This window comes from Grammomys surdaster, unplaced genomic scaffold (genome assembly GCF_004785775.1).
Source record: "Grammomys surdaster isolate TR1022 unplaced genomic scaffold, NIH_TR_1.0 185, whole genome shotgun sequence".
NCBI lineage: Eukaryota > Metazoa > Chordata > Mammalia > Rodentia > Muridae > Grammomys > Grammomys surdaster.
The window spans coordinates 16,410,780-16,435,780 of record NW_021604630.1 but is presented as its reverse complement, the minus strand read 5'-3'; the positions used below and the strand labels follow the sequence as shown (position 1 = coordinate 16,435,780).

The following is a 25,001-nucleotide window of genomic DNA, read 5'->3' as shown; positions in this document are numbered from 1 at the left end:
ACAAGCAAAATATTTCCCTGTCACCAAGAGACATTTTATGAATATTACCAAAAAGTATTTACTGTAAACTATACTTCTCAATCTCTCACTGGTTAACCCTATTTCTTTTATTTTATGACAACAAAGAATACGTTTGCTTAAGAATCTTTCAAAGGAGGCTTAAAAACAAACAAATAAACAAAAAACCAAAAACCCTGCTCACAGGAATGCCCTTGTTAGCGAACAGCAAAAATGATATTTCAACATCTGCAGCTCTAGAACCCTCCAGTTGGTTAATGTGGAAATACATCTACAGCCCATCGCTAAGGAGACAAACAGGGCTCTAACTTGATCATTCAAAAGTAAACAGATGATTGTCAAATTAAGACCTGAACAAACAAATCCTTTCGGGTTGTCACTGTACTTCCATCAGGACCAGACACTCTTTTATTTCACCTGTCCCACGCTGTTATCCGCTGTGTCCCGTTGTCTGGATGTCCTTCTTTGGATGCACATACAATCCATGGAGAGACAAGAAGAAAACACAGCAAACACTAATAATTACAACTAAGATTTCCAGGTCCTTTTTTGTATTTTATTCTGGGCCTGGCTATTTTTTGCTTGTTCTTATTGTATGCATTTCAGGTAGACAGTGTAGTGTTTATACTTCTTCATACTGGAATGGTTGTTACTTTCATTATCATGGCCAATCAAATTAACAGATCCAACAAATCAGTTACCCTTTAAAAAAAAAAAAAAGAAGTCCTTTACAACGGTTTCCCCTCAAACAAAAAATATCCACAGTGAAATATATCCCTCTTTTAGTGATGTAGATGAACATCCTAGCCCACGTAAGACACGAGCAGAGGCACACCTCACCTACAGAGTCAAGGCCAACCGGATGGGCTAACAGGCTATTTTTTAAATCATACAATATAGAGAAAACAAGGGACAATATTCCACATACATCCTTATCTACATGCAGGGACAGAGCTGACTCTGTGTCACCCTTGACTGTTGTCCCAATCAATACTTTTTGGTAATTTCCTCACTTCTGAATGGCGAAAGGGGACAGTGGGGGGAACAGATTGTTTTGTTTTATTTTGTTCTGACCCTTTACAGAGGTAACAATAACAAAGCTCTTCATCCAGGGGCAACTCATGGGAAACTAAACATTTTAAAAGCTGGCAATAATCAGATGGCATTCTATTAGCGTGTGCGCTCATTTGGTCTAACAAGTGACCAAAACAGTCCCTAAAAGCAGTACCCAATGTGGACACAGCGTGGGATTGCAGCTGAGATAGATTTTTAATGCTGATACCTGCTTTTCTGACTGGCTAGATGAAAGCAACACTGTTCTTATCAGGCTGCTGTAAAGATCCTATGAGACACATGTTAAGTGTCCACTACAGATCAGGCAGTCCATGGATGATGGGTGGTTCGGGAGAAAGGGGCTATTATTAATTTAATTCTGTAACACACACTAAAGATAGATGTTTAGATTTTTATCTTGGAACACTAAAATTACTCCATTTATATGAACTTCCTATTTTTGTTTAGAAAGAGTGTAGTTACATAGAAATTAGGATCTCTGATGAAACAGAGAAGTCATAACCCTTAAAGGAGAAAACTAAGGCCCAAGGATTTCCCGCCAGCCCACCACTAACATTTCTTGCCCTTTCCAATGACAGCCGATGAGACAGATGACAGTCGATGAGATAGTTCCAGAACCATTCTTCCCAGTCGGCCTCTATCTGGGGAGTTCTAAGGAATGCCCAAAGGTATTGCAGGGGACCTGGACAGGGAGCACAGGGACACACTCTGCTTCCCTCTAGCTCACCTCTTCTTCCATCCCCGAAAGTCCTTTAATGGACATTAGCATCTTCACTGGACAAGGTAATTTAGTATCAGCTAAGTATCTGACACAGTTGACACCAGAAAGTGTCTCACATTTGAAACAATTTGGAGATTTTGGAATATTTACTGACCTTTACCCCTCCAGTATGAAGAATTGAAATCTGAAATTTTTGAGCTCAATAAATTATAGATTGAGAGGATTTGGGATATCAGAGTTTGAGATTACAGAGAGCCAACGTGTATTTCAAATATCAAGAGGCTTGAGAGCTCAGAGGCTCTATCCTATAAAAATTTGTCATTGTTGAATGTCACAGGTGGCAGACCACCTTTCTCGTATCACAAGTGCATGTATGAAGCGTCCACAGACTATTCATGCTTGGCAACCAAGCAGGGAATCCGATTTCCAGAGCTAGGGTGGGCTCGCTGCTCAGGACACTGCTTACAAATTCGGCTGAATTCTGAGGCAATGGAAGAGCAGTTTATTGGCATTCAGCAAAAGGCAATGGAAGGTCCACAAGGAGGGGAGGGAACAGAGTAGGAAAGGAGAAAAGGGAGGGGAGGAGATCTGGGAGAGAGGGAGGGAGGGAGAGAAAGAATGAATATGAATGAGGCGGAAGCAGAACAGTGGAGGTGCAACTAACAGGGAGTCAGATGTCTGTGAAAGTGCAAGATCAGAGGGCAGAAACCAGAGTGTTGGTCCCCAGCATGAGAACAGAGCTGAGTGGCCAAGGTCAGCAGCACTTTTGTGTATCTAATCAAAAAGTCTCATGGCCTGTATTCTGCATGAATGCAAATCCTCCTGGGGGGAATGCCTGCTCCGTTTAAGGCTTCAGCATTCCCACAGATTCAATTAAGCAAATTAAGGGCTTACAACCAAAAATTTCCAAGCACACAACAAAATAAGCCAGGATGCTATCGAATAAACAATGACATATGAAAGTGACTCGGAAAAAGAGTCACTTCAGATGACTTTGGATAATGGGAAATCACAGTTGAGTATAAAAACGTAAAAGATCAAACTACTGTTTACAAATATGAATCAAGGCAGAGAAGTAATCGGGTAGATTAAGTCAAAAAAGAACCAAACAGGCCTCTTGAAAAACATTTGTTACCACCTGGACACTGTACGGTGAATTGCAGCTCTCAGCATTGAAAGAAATGGAACTCAGCACAAGTTAATTCACACAGGTGGAGGGGAGAAATGGAACAGCAAATAGACACCCACTAATGCAAGGACCTAACATGTCAGAAACACAACACACAATAGTGACTAGTTAAGGCACAGCCACCTGAAAGAACCAAAAATCATACTAAACGTGACTGAAAAAAATTCCCATTAACAACAGTGATTATCCTCTGGATTTTTAATTTTCTGGTTATATATGTCATTACTGATTTGTCACATCAAAAAAAAACAAACCATGAAAATTTTGTAGGTAGATGGAAAAGGATCAGTCAGTGTTATAACCATACACATGATGGCAAAACAACCAGGCATATGACAATAATAACCCCCCAAAAAGAAAAAAAAGTAATTAAAACAATAGTAGCTTATGAGATATAGTAAATTCTAAGGCTAAAAGACTCATTATAGAATAGAATAAATACAACTTATTAGGGACAAATTATTCTTAAAATATATACATATGCCCATTTTGTGACTATAACAAAATGCTTGAAGCTAGGTACTTCCCTCATGAAGGTATTAACAATTAACAGGAGATTCAGGAACATTGTCTCAGCTTCATCATGAATGGCATCACGTGGGGAACATGAAGAGAGATCACATGGCAAAATAAGCTATGAGGTAGGGAGAGGCCATACTCACACTTTTAGCACCAGCATTCTTGTGAGAACTAATTTAGAACTGACCTTAATCCCTTCAGAGGGTCATGACTCCAATGACATAACCAACTCCAGCCAAGCACCACTCTTAAATGTCCTATAGCCTCTCAACTTTGCCACACTGAGGACCAAGGTTCTCCCAACGAACGTCAAAGAGTCACATCTAACATAAAGGGCTAAGAAAACAGCTTCAACATACATGAAGTGAGAACAAAGAACCACAAAGACAAAGTGACAAATGCGTGTCCATAAGGACAAGCTTCAACTTTCTTTAGTTATTGACGTTAAAAATAAAAGCTGAAAAATCCCTAACACACATAAGGCCAGCAGTACTACAAATCATGCAGACAGTTCACTTGATTAGATCCATTTCTAAACTGTCATTGTCCTAGGCACTGAGAAAGGAACATAAATATCTTAGTTAGGGTCTTACTGTTGTGAACAGGCACTATGACCAAGGCAACTCTTATAAAGAACAGCATTTAATTGGGGCTGCCTTAGGTTCAGAGGTTCAGTCCCTTATCATCATGGTGGGAGCATAGCAGTGTCCAGGCAGACATGGGGCTGGAGGAGCTGCGAGTTCTACCTCTTCTTCCAAAGGCAACTAGGAGAAGACTGGCTTCTAGGCAGCTGGGACGAGGGTCTTAAAGCCCACGCCCACAGTGACACTCTTCTTCCAACAAGGCTACACTTACTCCAAAAGGCCACACCTCCTAATAGTGCCACTCCCTGGGCCAAGCATATACAAACCACCACAATGAATAACACAAAGTTTTTACCCTTGCAGGAATAAAAACACAACTGTGGACAGAAACTATAAACAAGTGTACCAATCAACATGTTTTGACATTTCATCTGGAAGTAGAGAATCCACACATATCTCCAGCCCAGGATAAACATGTAAAAACTTATAGACATTGAAGCGTGAAAGGAAACTATTTATCAGACAACTCTGACAATGGCCAGTAGCCAATTAGTTACTTTACTTACAAATTTACTTTAAAAACTCAAACATTTGGAAGCTTATGCATATACTCAAAAACTTCAGAATACAGTTCATAGGTTTCATAGAATTTCAGACCTCAAAAAAAAAATTGCTCCCAGCTTTCAAATGTTCTGTTTTTATGAAAAATAGTTCCTAGAAACTATGTTCTGAGTGTCTTAATACCTTCATCTAAGAGCTTGCCAATACATTCTGGTCTTAACATTGTTCACTTAAAAACTCTCCTATATTGAAAACTGAAACCTCTTTTTTTTTCCTATCTTTATTTTTACCACAAAGTCCTTGTGTTAGAACTATGGTCCAGTATCAATGTCAGAAAACTCAGAAAGCAGCAGTCTGAACCAGGGGCTCATTCCACTATCATGATGTCCTAAGGCCATCTGCCTGGTGTCTACAGACCAGAGACATTAGGCTCTTACAGCTTGCCTCCTGTTAGCTCACTATACAGCCTTAAATTAAACTGGTGATTGGATGAGCTCTTTAAACGCCAGCCCTTGTTTGATATTGATGGGGGTGAGAAGAACCCCTCCTAGAAGTCACAAAGGCCACTGTGGCTCACAGGATTTCAGCTAGAATTAGTCCATATGCAACAGTACCCTTAGAGGGCATGGCGACTCTGCTCTTTTCTTCAGGTGTTCATGAGCATGCCAGGGTTAAAACAGGAAATCAGACAGTGGGAACAAGCAGAACTCTCTGTTACATCACCCAAGGCAACATGATAAAATATAACAAACATCCTACCTAATCTCTCTTCTCAGCCACTTACCTAGGTAATACACATGATCCTGCAAGCTCCAAGCCACATTTGTGCATATACATACATATATACATACACACACACACACACACACACACACACACACATCTCCAAGATTGTTTTCAGATTATAAACCAGATAATTTCCTTCTCTGTCTGAAGTTGTTTCTGCAGCCACTATAGCCATTAATGCATTCCCATGGATTTGTAAGTCTTTGTAATCTCCATTTAAATATAACTGATTGATTGTATTTGTACAAACCGTGGTGCACAGAGGGAGAGTTGGGAGGAGTTGGTTCTCTCCTTCTACCGAGTGGATTGAACTCAGGTTGTGAGTCTCTGCACTGAGTGCCTTTCCCAGCTGATCTGTCTCACTAGCCCCTATAGTCTCAGTTTAAAAACCATTTCAAACACAGTTCCTTAAGTTTTGCCTTTGGGCAACACTTCACTATGAGAGGTGCATAACAGAACACTTTAAACAGGAAAATGAAAGCAGCCTGCCTCAACATTTGGGTTTGATTTCTTCCTTGTTCGACTAGCTGGGCGCCAGTAACACATCACTCTGGGCATGGACACAAGAGCTGGGTTTTCTGGAGTTTTCCTCCTGAGCCAAGCATATCCCAGCACCCCATGCTAATGAGAGAGTCACTGCCAGAAAGCTGAAAGAAGGCCAGAGCCCAGAGCCACAACTTCTTCTCATGAAGAACCTCTTTCTGAGGCTACTGGCTCACACAGAGCCAAGTCCTGGCATGGCTGCCTTCACTGTGTGCTCTGACCAGGGAAGTGTCTGAGGCAGTACATGACTGTAGACAGGAGCTAATGTGGGTAGAAGGGCATATTCTACTACTGCACATAGGAGTGTCAATCAAAACTACCAGACTAGAAACGCTACCTAAAAGGGCTATCAGCATCCTGCCAAATTAACCTGATGTAAATTTTTATAGCCACACACTCTGTTCCCTTACCATGAATCACAAAGAATAAGCACGGGTCATTTACAAGCTTTTTTTCTTTGTTTATTTATATGAGAAAAACACAAAGTACACCAAACATTGCCTAAGTCCTACAAGTATTTCCTTCCATTTTCTTTTGAAATATAAATATTTCTTTGTCCTCCTTCTAGCAAAATATACAATTTTATATTTTAAGTGTATTTTTTTAAAGGCAAGTATCCTAAGAGGGCTCAAGGGGAAAAGGAGGAAGAGAATAGAATCAGTAAAAGAATTACAGTTACCTCGCATATGTTAGCTTAATCAATAATATCAACAAATCTAGGAGCAAATATCATGATGGTACTATGTGTTTTCTTTCAAAATAAAAATCTAAAAAATGCTCAGCCCAACACAGGATTACGAAAGGTCAATTTAGCCTCAAATACTTCAGCTCTGCAGCAACTTAAATAACTTAGAGCATATAGCTGGAAGGACAGGCTTTTCTGGATACTTTAGGAATTTTATGAAATAGTTCTGCACTCACAGAGCAACAATAGAGTAGTAAGACAGTGATACATAAATATGCTATATAATAAATACATACATAATAATAAAATACATATAGATATGATAAATATTATATCCTCTTTATTAAAGATGAAGAGATTTATACATAGGATAATACCTCTACTGCTGCTCATAGGAACCTCTGGTACTGCAGCCCTTCAATCTAGGGTTCTGAGGTCCCAGAACCTCTCCAGTTGCGCATTGATGTGATTTAGACACCCAGGTAAACACCCACACATAAACTTGTCCAGCATTCACAGTCTCATCTATTCTGTATGTCTGGCATTAATCTCATTTAGGATTAAGTCAGTTAATACTCTACTCCTTTTCTTCCTCCTCTATATTTCTCTAGATTTAATTTCTCCATGAAGCTTTCTTGGTGCTCTGAAGAGGTAGCCAGCAGCACCAAAGTAACATTAAAAAACTTAAACAGAATATAATTTAGTGTCTGTGTTTTGTGACGGTAATCACAAGTTATTTAAAAAAAATCTACATTGTCTCTGAATTCATGGTTGGGTGATAGATACTTCATCCCATGACTGTAACTGTTTAGCTTTTTCTATGCCCGCCCCAGTTCCCAAATGACCACACAGAGACTTATTTAAAATGAACCAGGGTTCACAGACGAGTTGGGGTGCTGTTCTTCAGTTACTCTCGAAGGCTCTATGGGGAAGACATTGTAGTGACTAAGCAAGCTGCGCCATCAGGGTAAGAAGAGTATATGTGTTTGGCATAAGTAACCGCCTGTCCTGGTTCAGGAGACCTGAAGAAACTCTTTTTCTTTTCCCGTTTCTAAAAACATACGCCATCTTGAAGTGGATAGGTGAGATAAGATGGAGCAGCAAAGACAAAAAAGGAGTCTGTCAGCAATCCCACATCCAGGGTGAAGGCTGGCCTGAACAGATGGACTTGGGAGGAATTGGTCAGGAATATTGAAGACAGACTTTGACAAGGCTACAGGGAATTTAACCATCACTCTATAACTTAAGAGTTCTCGTAAATTCCTGAAATGAGATAGGTTTAGAAATATATATCCACAGACTGTGTCTATGTGAGCAACCTTCATCAAGGCGCACTGAACTTGAGACTTCTAAGGGCAGCACAACAACTACTCAGTGCCGTGGTTGCTATTATCATCTCTAGTTTATAGGTGACAAAACCAGAAAGACTGAGCACCAGCTAAGTGGATGGACTGCATCTCCCTGCAATTCACCTGAATGTTTTAACTGTGATGGTGTTTGGAGATAGATGCTTTGGGAGGGAATGAGGGTTCTGTCAGACCATGTGGGTGGGTTTCTCCTATCCCCCCATGATGCAAGTGTGTCTTTAATAAATCCTGGAGCTGGCAGTCTTCCTCCGCCATGTCAAGACAGAGCAAAGGAACCATCTGCAAGCCAAGTGAGCCCCGACCAGAGTTCCTGCCAGGCTGCCTCCCAGACCGTTTGCCTCCAGAATTATACCAACTTAATGCCCTTGGTTTAAGCCCCCAATCTATGGTTATTTCTTATGACACCTTGAACAGAAAAAGATACTGGGCATACCAAGTTAGGACACAGAACCAATTCTGTCTGACTGTCCACAATAGGCTGTAATGTGCACGTGATACGCATTAGCATTTTAGAAAGAATGCAGGGGATTGACAGTGAATATAACCTCTCCCTTTTTTCCCCTTTTGCTACCCCTGTATTTTGCTGCAGTGGGTGAAGTTTTGGGGTGCACTATCTGAGAAGGTAAGCTTGAAGTCTGTAGTTCTATCAGAGTTCAGTTTCCCCATAATGGGCACTAGCTTGAGCAAACAGAGTGAGTGCTCAGAATGACCAAAGTGTTAATTACCACAGCCCAGAAAGTAAGGCACGGGCAGTTCTCTACGAATAAATAGTCCTGTTATGAAGTACGCCTTCTAAACTGAGATGAAATACTACCCAGAGCATGCCTTCAGGAAAGAAACTCGTCGCCATAGCTTGGTGAGGGGCCAATGTTAGCTAACGGTTACATCATCCAGCTGAGTATAGTAGCAGCAGAGAAACTCCAAGTCCACAGGGCTGACGGATATAGTGTTTTCTTTAGTTCTGATCCATGGGGATGAAGCAGGGGAATGAAGGAAAAGGAAAATAAAAGGAACAAATATCTCAGAGTATCATATGGGGAGAAGAGCGTAATTGAAAAAGGACTCCACTTTTTTGTCTTTTTTTTTTTTTTTCAGAGTTGAGGTCCAAACCCAGGGCCTGACGCTTGCTAGGCAAGCGCTCTATCACTGAGCTAAATCCCCAACCCCAAGACTCCATTTTTAAGTAAGGCTATCCTACACCAGACTTTGGGATAGAACTCTGGAAATAGCAGAGGCTCTTCACTCTTCTTACCTATTAAGCCTCCTGACGTGTGTATGTCACTGTCTCCTCAGCACCCCAGCCTGTCTTCAGAGGATGAAACTCAAACCCAGCACTATTAAAGTACTCAAAACCATAGACATTTGTACTCAAAGTCTATATGGCTGGCAAGCCTTTACTGTTTGCTCTGCCCCAAATAAACCTAGAAGCAATGGGAAAATGCCAAATTCTTCCTGTTCCGACTCTTGGCAGCCCACCTAACACTTAGCCGATAAAGGGCATTTGGAGGTCATTGTGATGTTACATATATGTAAAGGTTTGGAATTTCAAAATTTCATCTGAAAGACATTTTAACCTTTCAATGTTAAAATACCCAAAGCAACTACTGGCTGAAGAAGAATGCAGTATTTTGTCAGGCAAGCATTATAGAAAATCAGTCTTTAAGGATAAAGAAAAATTATCTAGATAAGCATCATGTCAAGAATGCTACTGTATATTGAAAGCCTGTTTCTTATGGCTGTAAAATCCTTCAGTGATTTTAAAATAAGGCTATTTGAAATAAAAAAAACTGAAGATTTTTGTGCAATCGCATTGTGCTTTCTAAAACGCTGTACACAGTTCACAATCTTAATCTAACTTTTGGCTTCTTAAATATCGAATATTCTGAACTCTTCACATATTTCTGAATTCAAAACTGTTTCAGAGCAAAGTGTCTTGAGCCTTCAAGGTTTATCTTTTATATTTTTACTTTGTTAAGAATCTCTTATCCAAAGGTTATTCTGGGGCTGTATTCCATTCCCGAAAGAAAATCAGTGTAATTCAGTTAGAGTTAACATAATTTTCTTATTCCACAGAAGGAATGTATTGGAAGTGATGAGGATCAATCATTATTTGAAGTTTTCACATAGAATTATCACCACTACTTCTTAACAGCCATTGTGGGGTGCGGAGATCGCAGAAAGCTCTGAGTGGGAGAAGTCCTTAGTATGTGCTGTGGACATGGGCACAGCCGTGTTACAGATCCTATTAGGGTCAGGCTCAAAGGTTGGCAAAGTCTTCCTCTGGGAACAAAGTGAGAGTTCTGGCAGTGTGTGCCAAAAATGTCTACCATAGCTTTCCTCCATGTGATGTTTGCCACCTAAAGACTGCTCCCTACAGAAAGTGTTCTTACAGAGAGGTCAACTAAGCCAGTGTCGATTCCACTGTGCACCACAATCCCTGCCTCCTTGTTTATTAGTATGGAGAATGCCACCTTGTTCAGCTGTATGCAATAACACTGCCTCTCTTTTCAACCCTACCTAATAAACATTCAGAGCTCCCAGGGTGCTGTGGTGTCTCCAGTGGAGAGCCCAGTTTACTCAACCCCAGACATTTTTGTCAGTGTCTATATGAGCCTGTCTTTCTTTCATCCCTTGCTGCTCTACTGTGGTCCATCCCTGAAGAACAAGAAAGTGTGGCTGGGCCTGATGACACATAGTATAAAGACCCTTAGAATATAAGCTACACAAAGGTAGGAACTTCGGGTATGTAGCAGGAACTCAAAAGTTTCCTGAACAGATACCTTGCTCTAGCCCCATCTTCTTAAATCCTAATGAAGTATTCCAATACAGAGTTACTAAGATAGGGGGGAGAGCTGGGTCTGGAGACCACGCCCTTACTTAAAGATCAATGAAAGAACGCAAGAGTTCGGTAACAACAAGCAGCGACATCATGTGGGGTACAGGATAGGTGATTCTGGCAGGTATCAGCAGCTAGGGCTGCTGCTGGACTCTAACGATAATACTTTTTGTGGTTGAATACACTAATGCAAAGCCCCTGGTTCCCTCTGCATACAGGCAAACCCACAGTCGGGTTGCATAAGCAAGTGTTCTATTCTAAAGTACATAGTGCATCAGACTGCATACCCATTCACCAAAGACTGGGGCGATCTTTCATTCAGTAAGACCAAAAAAACTAACAGCCAGGCTCTCATGACTGATAACTCTGGGAAAGGGTCAAGGGTCATTCCACCAGAGCATAACACTTAGATCAAGTAAATATTGATTTGGTAAACCTTTCTTAAGTTTAAAGGTTCAACTGACGCAACAACCCATCCAGCGTTAACTGTTTACCTGCAACTTCCCATTCCCTCCTCTTTCCCCTGTGTCTCAGGGCTGCGTGTAATTCAAAAGAGCAGGCACTGCTTTTACTCAGGGTTCTGCTAGGGTACCTACCAGCAAGGCAGTAAAACGTTTATCCAAAGATTAGAGAAGAATGCTCCACCTTTTACTCACTTGGTCGAGTCCATGTAGCAGCTGACACCGGGATACCATCTGAACACACTCTTGCTTTTTTACTTGGTGTTTATTTTCTTTCAAGACAGTCTTGCTAGGTTTCCAAGGCTCTTGTGGAGTGTGTAACCTGCCTGCTTCAGTCTCTTGCCCTGGTTTATGAAGTGCTGGGGATCAGACCCGGGTCTTTGTGCATGTCACGCAAGCACCTTACTCACCCAACTCGTCCAATTTATCTTGTCACAGGATTTCACTAAGTTGCCCAGGCTGACCCTGAACTCAGTCCTCCTGTCCCAAGCACTCCATTTGCTAGCCTCACAGGCCTTTAACATCAGGTTTAGCACCATGAGTCCTTTACAAGTGTTTATCAATCACTGTTCCCAGCATGCAACGCGTGCTTTAGGACACAGAGTATTTTCTGAGTTGATTGGTCTCTCATTGACCTTAGTTCCACAAATTCCTTACTATTTTGCATTACAGTTTCATTCACTTATATTCCTTTCTGGAACAATTTGAATGGGGGCCAAATTAGTAGTAGAGTCTGGGATAAAGGAAACAAGCATCACAGATGTACAAAGGTGTTTCTGCTGCCAAGCAATTCTACAAGGGATGAACAGATAATACATGTGGATAGAAATGAACATTATGGAATATTTAATGTTTATATGCTACTTATATGTTGAAGCAATCTTTGGAGCTCCCCACCCCATGATATTCACTGTTATTCAGACAAGATATCCTGAGAATAAGCCTTTTAAATTTTGGAAAAACCCCAGCAAGATATTAAATCTGTGTGTATGCATAGACGTGAAAGGCTTGCTTTGTTTTTTTTTTTTTCTTCCAGACATTAGAGTAACTTTGTAATGATAAAATCCCTTCCAAGGATTGGGATGAGGCTGAGAGCCAAAGAGTCTGCAAGTTATTGTGGGAACGGGAAACAGTGCCACCGCTCTGGAAAACAGAACCGTAAACTAAAAAATTAAAGACAAAACCACTACCCGATGGAGCGGTTTTATTTCTAGGTATATAGCTAAAAGACAGCAGGGTCTCCAAGAGACTGCTACTTGTCTGTGCTCAGAGCAGCATTATTCAGAACAGGCAGAGAGTGGAAGAACTTCTAATGTGAATGGCTATATAAAAGGATGAATAAGATGTGGGGTATTCGTAGAATGAAACAGTAATACTCAGCTATAAAAAGGAAGCAGATTCTAGGAGCTCAGTGGATACGGTGCTACCTTGAAAGTTTGAAGACCTGAGTTTGACCCCAAGAACCCTGGAGAGGGAAAGATAGGTGGATCCTCAGGGCTTCCTGCCTTCACCTTTATAGTTAGCTTCAGGCCAGTCAGAGACTCAAAAATAAAGTGGACAGCCCAAGGAATGACAGTAAAGGTTGACCTTTGACTTCAACATGAACATGCACAAGCCTGCAAGCACACACCCACAGATACATCACCGCACAGAAAGGAAACAAATGCTGACACATAGTAAAACACAAATGAACCTTTAGGACACTATGCCAAATAAGATGACCCAGTTACAAAAGAACAAAGAATAATATTCTTCTCACAGATTCATAGAAACAGAAAATAGGATGGTTGTTGCCAGTCCCCTGAGGACAGGGATTGCTTATGGGTATACTTTCAGTGTTTCAGGATTCAAAAGCACAAGAAAACTGTTTGAACTGGATACTTAGAGATTTAGCCAGCAGAGTTTATGTGTATAAAACTGTGGGATCACAAAATTAAAAGTCAAGTATAATTAAAAGCCAGTGCATGTGCACGCACACACATACACACACACATACATACATGCACGCACACATTTAAAAATGTACCTTTAAGCCAGCAAGCCAAAGATTCTTAAATGAGATCATTTGCTCCACGGACAGTAGGTTATTTTGTGAAGTTAACAGGTGCACATGCCATAGCTTCCATGAGGGAGCTCGCAGAAAGAACACAGCCTTTAGTGATCAGTATGAGTTCTCACTCTAAATTTGAGCTTTCAAAGGTCTAAACTGAAAATGAGCTCCTCCTCACTCCTCCCCACCCCACACCCCCCAACCCCCAACCCCCAACCTCTGCAATGGGAGGTCTGATGTTTTGGATCAGTAGGTCTTCGTGAAGTATCTATCTGCTGTTCTTGAAAACCCTGACAAAAAAAATAGGACCTGCTAGTAGACGCCAGTGAATAATACTTTAGAGACAGAGTAGACAAAACAGAAAGGTAAGCCCATGAGCTCTTTCTCTTCTGTAAATAACTACAACAATAATAAACACAGCCAAGAGGAGAAAAGACTTCAACACGTGGTAATTGTTAATCTAAGTCAGTGGTTCTCAACCTTCCTAACGCTGAGACCCTTTAATACAGTACCTCGTGTTCTGGTGACTCCCAATCATGGAACTCTTTTTTGTGGCCACTTCATCACTATACTTTTGCTACTGGTATGAATTAAAATGGAAATAACTGATATAGCAAAGACCAGAGAAATGACCCCCAGAGGGGTCACCACCCACAGACTGAGGATCCCTGCTCTAAGTGACTCCTTTACTTACAGAAGCAAGCACCCAAACTGATAACCAAGAGGAGCCAGGAAAATCTACCACTAACCCTTTTCTGAGTCACTGTAGAGATCTGTCTCACACATAACATGATGGCATAAACTGATGGGATAAAATGTTTCTAATGGGTTAACTTCTTCCTTCCTCCCATGTTCAGCTTCTTTTGTTTTTACATGCTTTAAAAAGGGCCATCAATGACTCCAGACTTAGTACTGTAGTCAGAACTGAGGGAAAAGCAGTGGTGGTAACATAGGGAAGAAGGATAAGTACGCCATTCTTATGTTACAACAGGTGGTAAGCTCAGAATCTTTACACAGCAGCGAGACCCCTAGAGCCCGTGCCACCTCCATAATCATAGAAAATACAATCTTCAGGCCAAGGACAACAGAGTATTACTGAAGGGGACACCCCAGAGAGGGTGCACACAAGATCTAGCATTGACAGTTCAGAAGCTGGTGAGGATTAGGCTTGGGTTTAGCTAGGCTACTCAGAAATTTGGGGAGAGGAGAGGAGGAGGAAGAGAACCACATGGGGTCTGGTGTCAGCACTCCACAGATCATAAACTGCCCAGCTACACTGTGGGATCTCTAATGCAGGAGTGGCATCAAGCACTATGTGGTCAGAAAGAACACCAGCAGAGGGGAAATCCTGAGGAATAATGAACAGGGATGAACCACTTGCTCCTTCAGAGAAGTAACTTAACCACTCACTCTTCAGAAGTTCTAACAACCCCTGTACCCCCAGACACTGGAGGAAAGAGATAGAAAAAAAAATCAACCATGCAGTGGTGAGCATTAAAACATTAAGGAGAAAATGTTGACCTTTTTTCCAAAGATACTGCTACCTCCAATGGTTCGTTATCTTCAAGTATAAAAATGTTGCCATTTGTTATAGTAGTATAGAAATATGATTTATTTTCCCAGATACATCTGCACACCTATATGATGGCCATTGAAGTATGTATACCTATGAAGAATGGTCAGGCATGATTCTACAATTGTGAATTATCTCATAATTCATCAATGCTAGCAAGCAATTGTCAAATAGTTCATCTTTAAAGATGTGCAAATTGCAGTCCAGTTTTTGTAAATTAAACTTAAAATACTGTTCTACATATACCATTTTATTGAAGACAAAGCCAGAGATGAATAAACATTTTCGCATTCTGTTTTTCCCCCTTTACTTTATACTTAATTCAACAAAATGAAAATTTTTGTACCAACTCTCGAAAAGAGCCTAAATTCTGATTCAAGCAAACTAGTGAGAAATGTCATCAGAGTTCATTTAACCATTCTGATTCCGTGGACCTAACATACAATCCATTACAATCATACATGATGAAATAAAGTCCTATTCTTAAAACAGAAGATTAAAAACAAAGATGACAGTTGGTGTTCACACTCCATTCTAGAAGAGCTACTCTACTTCAGGAACATCATTTTTGTTTTGGGGAGTCAGAGGCTTGCTATGGAGCCTAGGCTGGCCTTGGGTTCAAAATCCTCCTGCCTCAGCCTCCTCAATGCTGGTATTAGTGGACCATGCCACCATAGCCTGCACTTTGGAATATTTCTCATTCCACCCTCATGCACCTCCACCCTCTGCAGCTTCCAACACTGCACACCACGAAAGCTAAACACTATGAAAGGCTGGTCTGGTCATGCACAGAGGTGAAAAAGACAAAGTCCTTTTAAGTTGTGTTAGGAGATGGAAGAATTGTAGGGTCTCCTAGAGCCGGAGCTGCTCTTGAACTCCTCACATTCTTGTCTCCATCTCAAGCACCAAGATTTTACATCCTGTATTTACCACCACATCCAGCCTAAAAAAAACTTAAATCTCTGCAAAAAGTACAATTTCTGGTAGTTCAGTGAGACAATTTACCACATTTTGCAGTAGAGACAGCGGGTACAAATACGTAGAGACAGAAACATAGAAGAGCATTCTAAATAATTTACAAAGATATTTTTGAAGTGACAGTACTGGGTTGTTTGCTCTTCATATCTCTCTTGTGCTCTGTAGCGGGATCAATAAGATCCAGACAATGCAAATGTGCTGCTCATTACACAGACAGCTCACAGGGTCCACTTCAGCGAGGCCGACATGCACTATCAACAGAAATTTTATGCACAGTCTGCTCTTTTTTTCTGTTTGGGTCACTGAACTAAGTGCAAACCAGCTGTTACCTAGGATAATCCAAAAACCACGAAAACTCACCCAGTTTTTTTCTTTTATTCTGAGCTAACACAAAGCACTTACTTGCTCAAAAGTGCCATCTGTGGAGGTTTAACTCATTAATTTAACACCTTAGAACACATACTTAAAATGTTTTCTTTTTCAGATTAAGTCTATATTTTTCATTTCCTTGTAAAGTATGCCATTTATGAAAACTATTCAAATCCTCAAAATGCCACTCTACTAAAATATGCAAACATGTTAGGTTCTGATGTCCACTTGCAAAATTCCACATGAAGTGCACAATCTGGCAATTTATGTTTTTCCTTCACTAAAATAAATCAGTACTTTCTTCCACATCTGAATTATTATGTTCTGCTCTGGATCCAGTGTGTCAATTTTCTTTTCTTTTTTCTTTTTTTAAAGAATTCTTTATTTTATGTATGAGTACACTATAGCTGTCTTCAGACACACCAGAAGAGGGCATCAGATCCCATTACAGATGGTTGTGAGCTACCATGTGATTACTGGGAATTGAACTCAGGACTTCTGGAAGAGCAATCGGTGCGGAGCCATCTCTCCAGACCCAGTATGTCAATTTTTAATGTTCTATTTCTAAAATCCTTGATTTTGGAACTGTCAGGGCATTCTAAAATGTCATTCTCAGGTGTTTGTAAGTTCCCTTCAAGATTTGTCTAGTGCTGTGTTTGAGATAGAAATAAGTACCAGCAACTCAGCAACTGTCAATGGGGAAGGACTAAAGAAATGAACCCTGGGACATTTCTCACAAGACAGCTTTAAAGGTATAGGAGAGTTTGGAATGCAAAGCCAGCTACCACCATTGTGTCATGCCTTGTTTTGTTTTATGTGATAAAACAAACTGAATCCCCAGGCAGCCAAGCCTTACTCATGCATGAATCCTGAGAATATGGTTGCTTTGGAGGTGAAATGGTCAGTTTCAGGAGGTTAACAAGGCACCGGCTTTGGATGTGTTTACACAGATAGTACTATAAATTGTATCAACACCCACCACTGTTCCTCAATGGCATGCAAATGCACTCTGTGCTCTTTTCTTGATGAATAGAACCCATACAAGACTCCTTCCCCCCTACGTGAACACTGGGTCACAAATGTAGTACATCAAATGGCCTTTTCTTTCTCTCCTCCACCCCCTTAACCAAATATTACAAATCCCAACCACACAAACTCTGCAAGAGTTTGGACTTCAGCAGAGAAACTGACTGTAAATATGGTTTTGGGGTTCACTGCCTTTGGTTCAGCACATTACTAAATAAATGCATCAAGTAACTGCTAAGAACTAGTCATTTGCTCCTTAGACACAGGGGAAGACATGGAGTGATGTACTTCCTCGATAGTCGCATTAAGTCAGGCTCTGATTCAACTTAAGTTTGAGAGCTTCCAGTGATTTCTACATTTGATGTACAACAAACCAGGAGGAAGGATCTCAATGTTAAAGACGGCCCATCATTACATACTATTCTTACCCTTTCTTGTTTGACCTGTTTATAGGTGTGATTATAAATCCACAAATGAGATGATCTTTGGGTAAAACTGAGACAAATTCACTCCTTGATCCATAGGCACAGGCTGAAATCTGTGAATCTGGAATTTGGCAAAAAGCCTATGACGTTGGAGATTCAAGGGAGCTATAACATTTTCACCATGGCACAAAGAGGCCAGTCATCCGTATGGTATTATGAAATCTCTTCCTGATAGCTTGTATCAAGTTGAGTATGATTTCCCCTGGGAAAAGTCTGTTACCAAAAACTCAGGCACTCTGTATAGTTCTGTCTGTTTTGCTGATCACATCAGTCACAAGGGATGGAAAAAAATTGTTATCCTTCCACCAGTAGATCTCTCAGTGAGTCCCCAACTGCTTTACTTACCTTGGAAACCAAAGAGCATCTTAAACTAGCAAAGAGACAGACCCCTGAGCAAAAAACTGCCCCATGCACACTCAACAGAATCTCTCCAGGTACCTTCCTAAGGCATTGATGGAACAGCTTCTGTATTGTGGGATTCTTATCCCAATTTGTAGAAATCCTAGCTGTCTACTAGATGGAAGTAGGGACCCTGAATGTCTTCTGTCTTCCACTGAATAAATGTTCCTTGAGCGGAAAGTAAGCCGGTCCACAAAGCAGGCAACACTGCTACAAAGAAAAACCTGAAAGTTCAGAATCAGGCTCTTCTCAGGGGAATTCATACTCAAGTTGTCTAAATTGATACAAACTATCAGGATGAGTTTTTCACTTGGTTTGCCTGTTTCTGCCTTCCCAATTCCGGGAATGAAGATGATCCACCATGCTCAGCCCTGATTTGTTTTCTTATGAAGACAACAGCTAGGGCAAATTACATACATTCTGTGAACTATTAGCCAAACATTAATATGTGCATGCAAACACACACAAAAAACAGGTATTAATGCGCAAAACATAAACTAATTTCTGACTATGGAAAACTCTACACATAATGTCGCAGGATATTCTTGGGATCAAAGTTACAAAGCCTTATTTCCTATTCTAAGGGGAATCCTGACTTAGGAAACTGCACTCAGTCATCTGGCTGGATATATCATTATTAAATAGCACAAGTGTAGAGGTAAATTTGGCATGTTAATTTCAGAAGTAGTATTAAGTTGCTTTCCCCTGATACAGACCTTCTATAAACTGGACAGCAGAAATTGTGAACAGGGGAAACAAACCCAGAGGATTGACATACATGCTCTGATAAAGGAGGACATTTTGGGTGGTACCCAGATGAGTTCTCAATCCCACTGCCCAAATAGGTTAAGTTTGTCTCTTATTCTTATTTGCTTTTTAAAGAACTTGTACTGCATTTACAAAATCCGTCCCAAGTTAATATCAAATAAATAAATACTGCTGAAAATTGGAAAGACCCTCTCATTTATCCTTTTGGTTCAATACAGTTCAGGCATTAATTCCAGTGATTACTGTCATCAGCACTCTTTGCCAGGATGACAACAGCAGCTGTCTGGGACAATGCAAGAAGCTCTCTCCCAGTTATGATCAAACTATCAACTCCAGCATCATGTTTCTTTCCACAAAAAGTAAAATAAGTATCAGGTGAGTTTTAAAGTTTATTACCCGATGCTATAGAAGAATACCTGTTTTTAATCTACAGTCGATCCAATTATCTTAAATATGAGCAGCTACCGATACCCTGAGCAAAGTGCTAGAACAATGTATGCATCTTGACTCTGGTAGTCTCTGTATCCCCCCAGTAACAGGACATCAAAGTCCATATACTGTCCCGACCAGGTGGACACTGGGAGGAAGGGCAGCACCTCCATTGCCTGAGAAGCACCATAGTAGACAGGATGGGATTAAAAACTAGAATCTGAAAGCCAGCATGAGAAGAGGATTATCTCACACGTGTGGGAACAACCAATAAGAGCCAACATGGGCCATCGGCATTCTTTGTTACGTATTGTTTAGCAAATATTTTTAAAATGAAATTAATTCCTGGAGGAAAGGTTGTGGGGGTGTTCCTCCATTCTTGGTGTTGCTGGTTCTCTGATCGGGGTCAGTTCTGAAGAGAGGAGCCAGCACACACAGCCTTGTTCTACTGCTCTAGCATGTACACACATGCTCTTCATTCTAAGCTCATTCCATGAATTCTACCTTTATCTTTACTCTTTTACGGGCAGATGCGTTTTACGCATAAAGCATAAAAGAGAACACACGACAGTCTCAAGCTTGAAGGTGCTGCCTCAGATGAATAAAGCCCTTCCTTAAGAAAACCTAAGGTTGGCCGGGCGGTGGTGGCACGCGCCTTTAATCCCAGCACTTGGGAGGCAGAGGCAGGCAGATTTCTGAGTTTGAGGCCAGCCTGGTCTACAGAGTGAGTTCCAGGACAGCCAAGGCTACACAGAGAAACCCTGTCTTGAAAAACCAAAAAAGAGCCGGGCGGTGGCGGCGCACGCCTTTAATCCCAGCACTTGGGAGGCAGAGGCAGGTGGATTTCTGAGTTCGAGGCCAGCCTGGTCTACAGAGTGAGCTCCAGGACAGCCAGGGCTACACAGAGAAACCCTGTCTCGAAAAAACCAAAAACGAATAGATCAAGTTGGCACTAGCTATTGCCCGCTGGAAATGAGTTCTCATTATGTTTGGGTCTGAGAAAGCAGCACTCTCATTTCCATAGACATGGCTACCACTTCTAAGACAAGAGCCACGTGAAAGGATGTCTGAGCATATTAACATACATTTGTAGCTACATATGAAACAAAGATACCCAGCATATATGCTTTTGATAACTAAATAGTAACTCCATCTACGTAGGTCACAGCACAGCCATCACTTCGTTCCTGGACACAGCACTCAAGCCATCAAGATTTGGCATTACTTTCATACAGTAAACAACAACAAACTATTCTTAAAATCCATCAAGGAAGAGTTTCCTAAATGCAAAAAATAATTATAGAAACCCTCTATGATGTCAGTAATTAGTTTTCCGTCACCCAGCATCTGGTGTACTGAAGAGACCTAGCAAGTTTTCAGTGAAGGCATGAAAAACATTTAGAAGACAAGACAAAACATGTTTTCTCAAGTTGTTGAAGCCATTGTCAATTCTTTTACAATAAAAACACACTGAACATGTGTTAGGTCACACTAGGTGAGGGAACAGAACAAAATCTTATTGAAGTGGAAGACCACAAAGGGAAACATTTTGTTGGTTTTTATTGTTGTTCAAGATTTGATCTATATAGTTCTGAATATTTTCATAAAGGTTCAGAATTAGAGATTTAATTTTTGCTAAGGTATTTAGGGAAACACAATGAGAGTGGAGACACAGCTCCCTTAGCTTTTAGTCTTGTGGAGAAACATTCCTTTGGCACTCAGTATGAAACACAAAAGCTTAGAAACACATTCAACTGAAAAATTTCCTTTTGTTCTAAATATTTGGCATCTAAGAAGTCATCTATTAAGAAACCAGACCTTGAAATCATATTCATACTATGTCTGGCAAAAAACAAAGCAAAGAACAGCATGAGATTGTTTCCAAAACTGTGTTCTAAAAGCTCGTCACTGACTGGCACCAAAATAAAACCAGGAGATGACTCTGAACATACACACAGAGACAGAGAGAGACAGAGACAGAGACAGAGACAGAGACAGAGAGAGAGAGAGAGAGAGAGAGAGAGAGAGAGAGAGAGAGAGAGAGAGGACAAACTAGGAGGTTAATAAAAACATTTAGGGAAAAACATTTAGGGAAAAATATTTTGGGAAAGGAGAAGAAATGGCCAGTTAGGAGGAGAGTAGTCCTGGCTCAAAGTGAAGATATACCACTGACTGGCAGGTGTAGAGCCACCTAGAAGGGAAAGGAGACAAGTGGCCGGCCATAGTGAATGACTTGTGGTAAAGAAACACAAACTTTGGCCGGGTGGTGGTGGCACACGCCTTTAATCCCAGCACTTGGGAGGCAGAGACAGGCAGATTTCTGAGTTCGAGGCCAACCTGGTCTACAGAGTGAGTTCCAGGACAGCCAGGGCTACACAGAGAAACCCTGTCTTGAAAAACCAAAAAAAAAAAAAAAAAAAAAAAAAAACCCCACAAACTTTAAAACTCTGCAGACATGTGTTCAAATGAACCATAGACATGGAAACTCAGGATTAAAACACTCGACAAATTCTCAGACTTTTTAAATGTCCAAAGCTCCCAGACTGTCCTCCTAGCTGCCATTCCTCTTTCCGGACTCCTCTCAGCCCAGTGAGAAAAACTGGAGACCGGAATCAAAAGAGCTTTGCTGACAAGGTGAAGGTCAGGGTTCTGCAAACTGAATCTCTGCAGATATCAAGAAGCTCTAAATCTGATCTTCAGTCAGGACATATCCCAAAAGACTAAAATACCTTAATGTAAATGACACTCAGTCATCAAGAGACAAGGAGCAAAGAGTGAGGAGCAACGGAGCAAGCCCGAAAATGCAGATACATGTAAGACTGCCTCCCGGAGTCACTCCTGGACAGTTGCCAACCAGCCACTTTTTAGCATAAGGAACGGGAAAATGTTCTTTTGAGCGGATATATCATTTCTTTGTGCTACTTTGGTGTGATTAGAAGAAAAGATCTAATCACATAAAAAAAGCATATTAAAAAATAGAACGTTCTCCAACTGCACAGCTCCTAGCCAGAGACAACAAAGTGTAGCTCTTTACCGAGAATATAAATATTAATATGGAGGCAGAAAAGAAAAACACATTTTAAAAGCATGCCTCAGGCAAGAATGACGTTTCAGGACAGACACACTTAACCACACAGCCCAAGCCCTAGATTCTCATAACTCCATTCTAGAAAAGAACTCCATTCCACATGGATCTAATACTTTAGTCCCAAGGGAGTCACTACCTAAACGTTTTAGAAGACAGTTTTTCATAGTTTAAAGTTTGAACTCTCTTACTTCTGGCATCTAGGTAGTTTCTAGTTTGAGAGTCATCTATGACTGCTCGACTTTTATAAAGCCTATTTCTTTGAAATAACTACAGGATTACCTTCCACTGCACACTGCACATATGGGAATGCGGTGCAGACTAGCCGAATCCACGATCTGAAACGAAGGTTTTAAGGTATTGAAGGCTGAAGACTTCGTGAAACGAGATTAAAAGGAATACACAGAACAACTCGAGCCCTTAATTCTGCACCCATTTACTTTAAAACACCAATACAGATCCCACCTCAGTTTTTTACCTGACGTACTAAATCCAGAGCAGGATGGGAAAAGACTTCGTGGCGATCCGAGTCTTGTTCCAAATTTAAACCAAGAACCCCAAGGGAGCAAAAGACAACTTCGGGGGACCACTCCTCCTGCAGGGTATGGAGGCGGGCTGCTCTTCCAGAGAGAGATACCCAGAGTCCCCCAGAACTAAAGTGACTAGGGACACTCGGGGAGTCCCAGCGTCAGGCCCTATCCCCAAGTTCTGCGACCTGCGTGGCCGCTGGCGGGGTCTGCACGCCTCGATTGAGAGTCAGCCAGCGGCACCGGGGACCGACAAGAGGAGAAGGGTAGCAGCCCAGGATGCTGGCTTAAGGCCGAGGGTGGGTCCGAAGCTGCAGTCCCTGTCCGGGGCAGTCCCGATGCTCCGCTCAGCAGTCACCGGAGCGCGGTCTCCGGGCAGCTGCACGCAGCTGGACGCGGCCTGAATCCTCGCGCCCCACCGCTCGCTTCCCTTCTGCCCCCCCCTCCCCGCACACTCTCCGCAACTTACTGGGGCAGTGCCCTGACCGCGCGACGGGGACGGGGACCGAGACCGGCACGGAGACGGACTAGCGAGCCGCTGCAGCGCTCGGCGGATCCCAAGCTCGCGAAGGCTAGAAGAGCGGCCGCCGCCTCCCAAGTCCGCGCAGACAGAAGCTCCCGCCGCCGAGCTGCAGAAGGCGGGCTGGGCACGTGGGCACCCCTCTGAGTAGCAGAGGGGCGGGGCGGAATGGGGCGGGGCGAAGGGTGGGGCGAAGGGCGGGGCGAAGGGCGGGGCGGGCCCGTTCCTCCCCTCCCTCACGCTCGCGACCCCTGCCCGGAGCGCTAGTCCCTGCCAGGCACACGGAGACTCTAGGAAGGCGGTGTCTAGCTCCGGGCCTCTGTAGGGTCAGGGAGCGCGCACATGTGGGTTACAGGCTTGCCCGCTGGGTGTGTGGGCGTGGGTTCGAGACGCAGGGCTTGGCAGCGGGAAAATGCACCTCTTTCCTTGGCAGAACCCTATCTCGGAGTGGGGGGGGGCATTTCTGAGGTTTCTTCTAAGCAGGATTCTCTCCCTCTTCCTCCCTCCCTCTCTCCTTCCCTCCCTCCCCCGTGTCTCTCTCACTGAGAATTGGGAACATAAAAATAATAGTATAATATGATCATAATAAACTAGAAACCCAGATAGATGTGCTTTGTCAAAATGGACCACTTCCTGTAAAGAAATCAAAACTCCAGACTTGTGATTAGGCAGGCCGGCAGTCATGGTTATTCGGAGGTGGGTTTTTAAGAAAAGGATACTTGGCATTTCCTAGCCAGCAAAAACAGAAGTTACACAATCGAGGTTTCTCATAATGTGCTATCGTTTGCTTTAGGAGTCTCTGATAAGATTAAAGTCACAATGTGAAACTCTTGATTTTAACACAAAAATAAAGCCGACCCCTGGCACAGAATTGAATATTATTGTGTGTTATTGTGGCTTGGTAGGAAGGGCTATCTGTTTCAGCTTCGTGTTGTGGTCAAGGGCTTTTTATTCAACTCCTACTAGTAAGATCAGCCAAGTAAGTACTCATTCATGCGATGCAGTACCTAGGTTTAATGGGAGCCTCCGATAGTTCTGAGAACTGTTATTGAATAGTGAGGAGTTTGCTCCAGAAATGGTACATATACACAATTTCTGTTACCATCTTCAGAGGCTGTGTATCCAATGAAGTTGTCCATTGTTTTCTGGGATGAGTCCAGCTGTTTGGAGCATAGCACCTGTGAGAGAACTGACAGAGTAAATGTACGAGTCAATTAAGACCAGCAGCATAAACTTCCTACATTGTATCACGATTTCTCTGTGCAGACTGTTCTTAATGACGTCTACTGAATTGACACATGTGGACACCAATACCGAATGCCCACTCAAACCCTGTCCCATACTTCTGAAGCCTCAAGATGTTTCATTGACTTTATGAGGCCAATGGATCTATTATATTAAAAAAAATCATCTGGGCTTTTTAAAATTAGAGGAATTCTCGGCTATTG

At 41.9% G+C, this 25,001-nt stretch overlaps 1 protein-coding gene across 1 annotated transcript in view; it reads right to left on the bottom strand.

Annotated features, from left to right (window-relative positions):
• Nucleotides 1-23,678, bottom strand: part of Slc7a2 (solute carrier family 7 member 2) — a 52,757-nt gene extending 29,079 nt beyond the window's left edge. Inside the window, exon 1 of the mRNA XM_028768268.1 lies at nucleotides 23,503-23,678. The gene's annotated coding sequence lies outside the window, so the exon portion shown is untranslated. The remainder of the gene's footprint in view (nucleotides 1-23,502) is intronic.
• Between the last annotated feature and the right edge of the window lie 1,323 nt (nucleotides 23,679-25,001).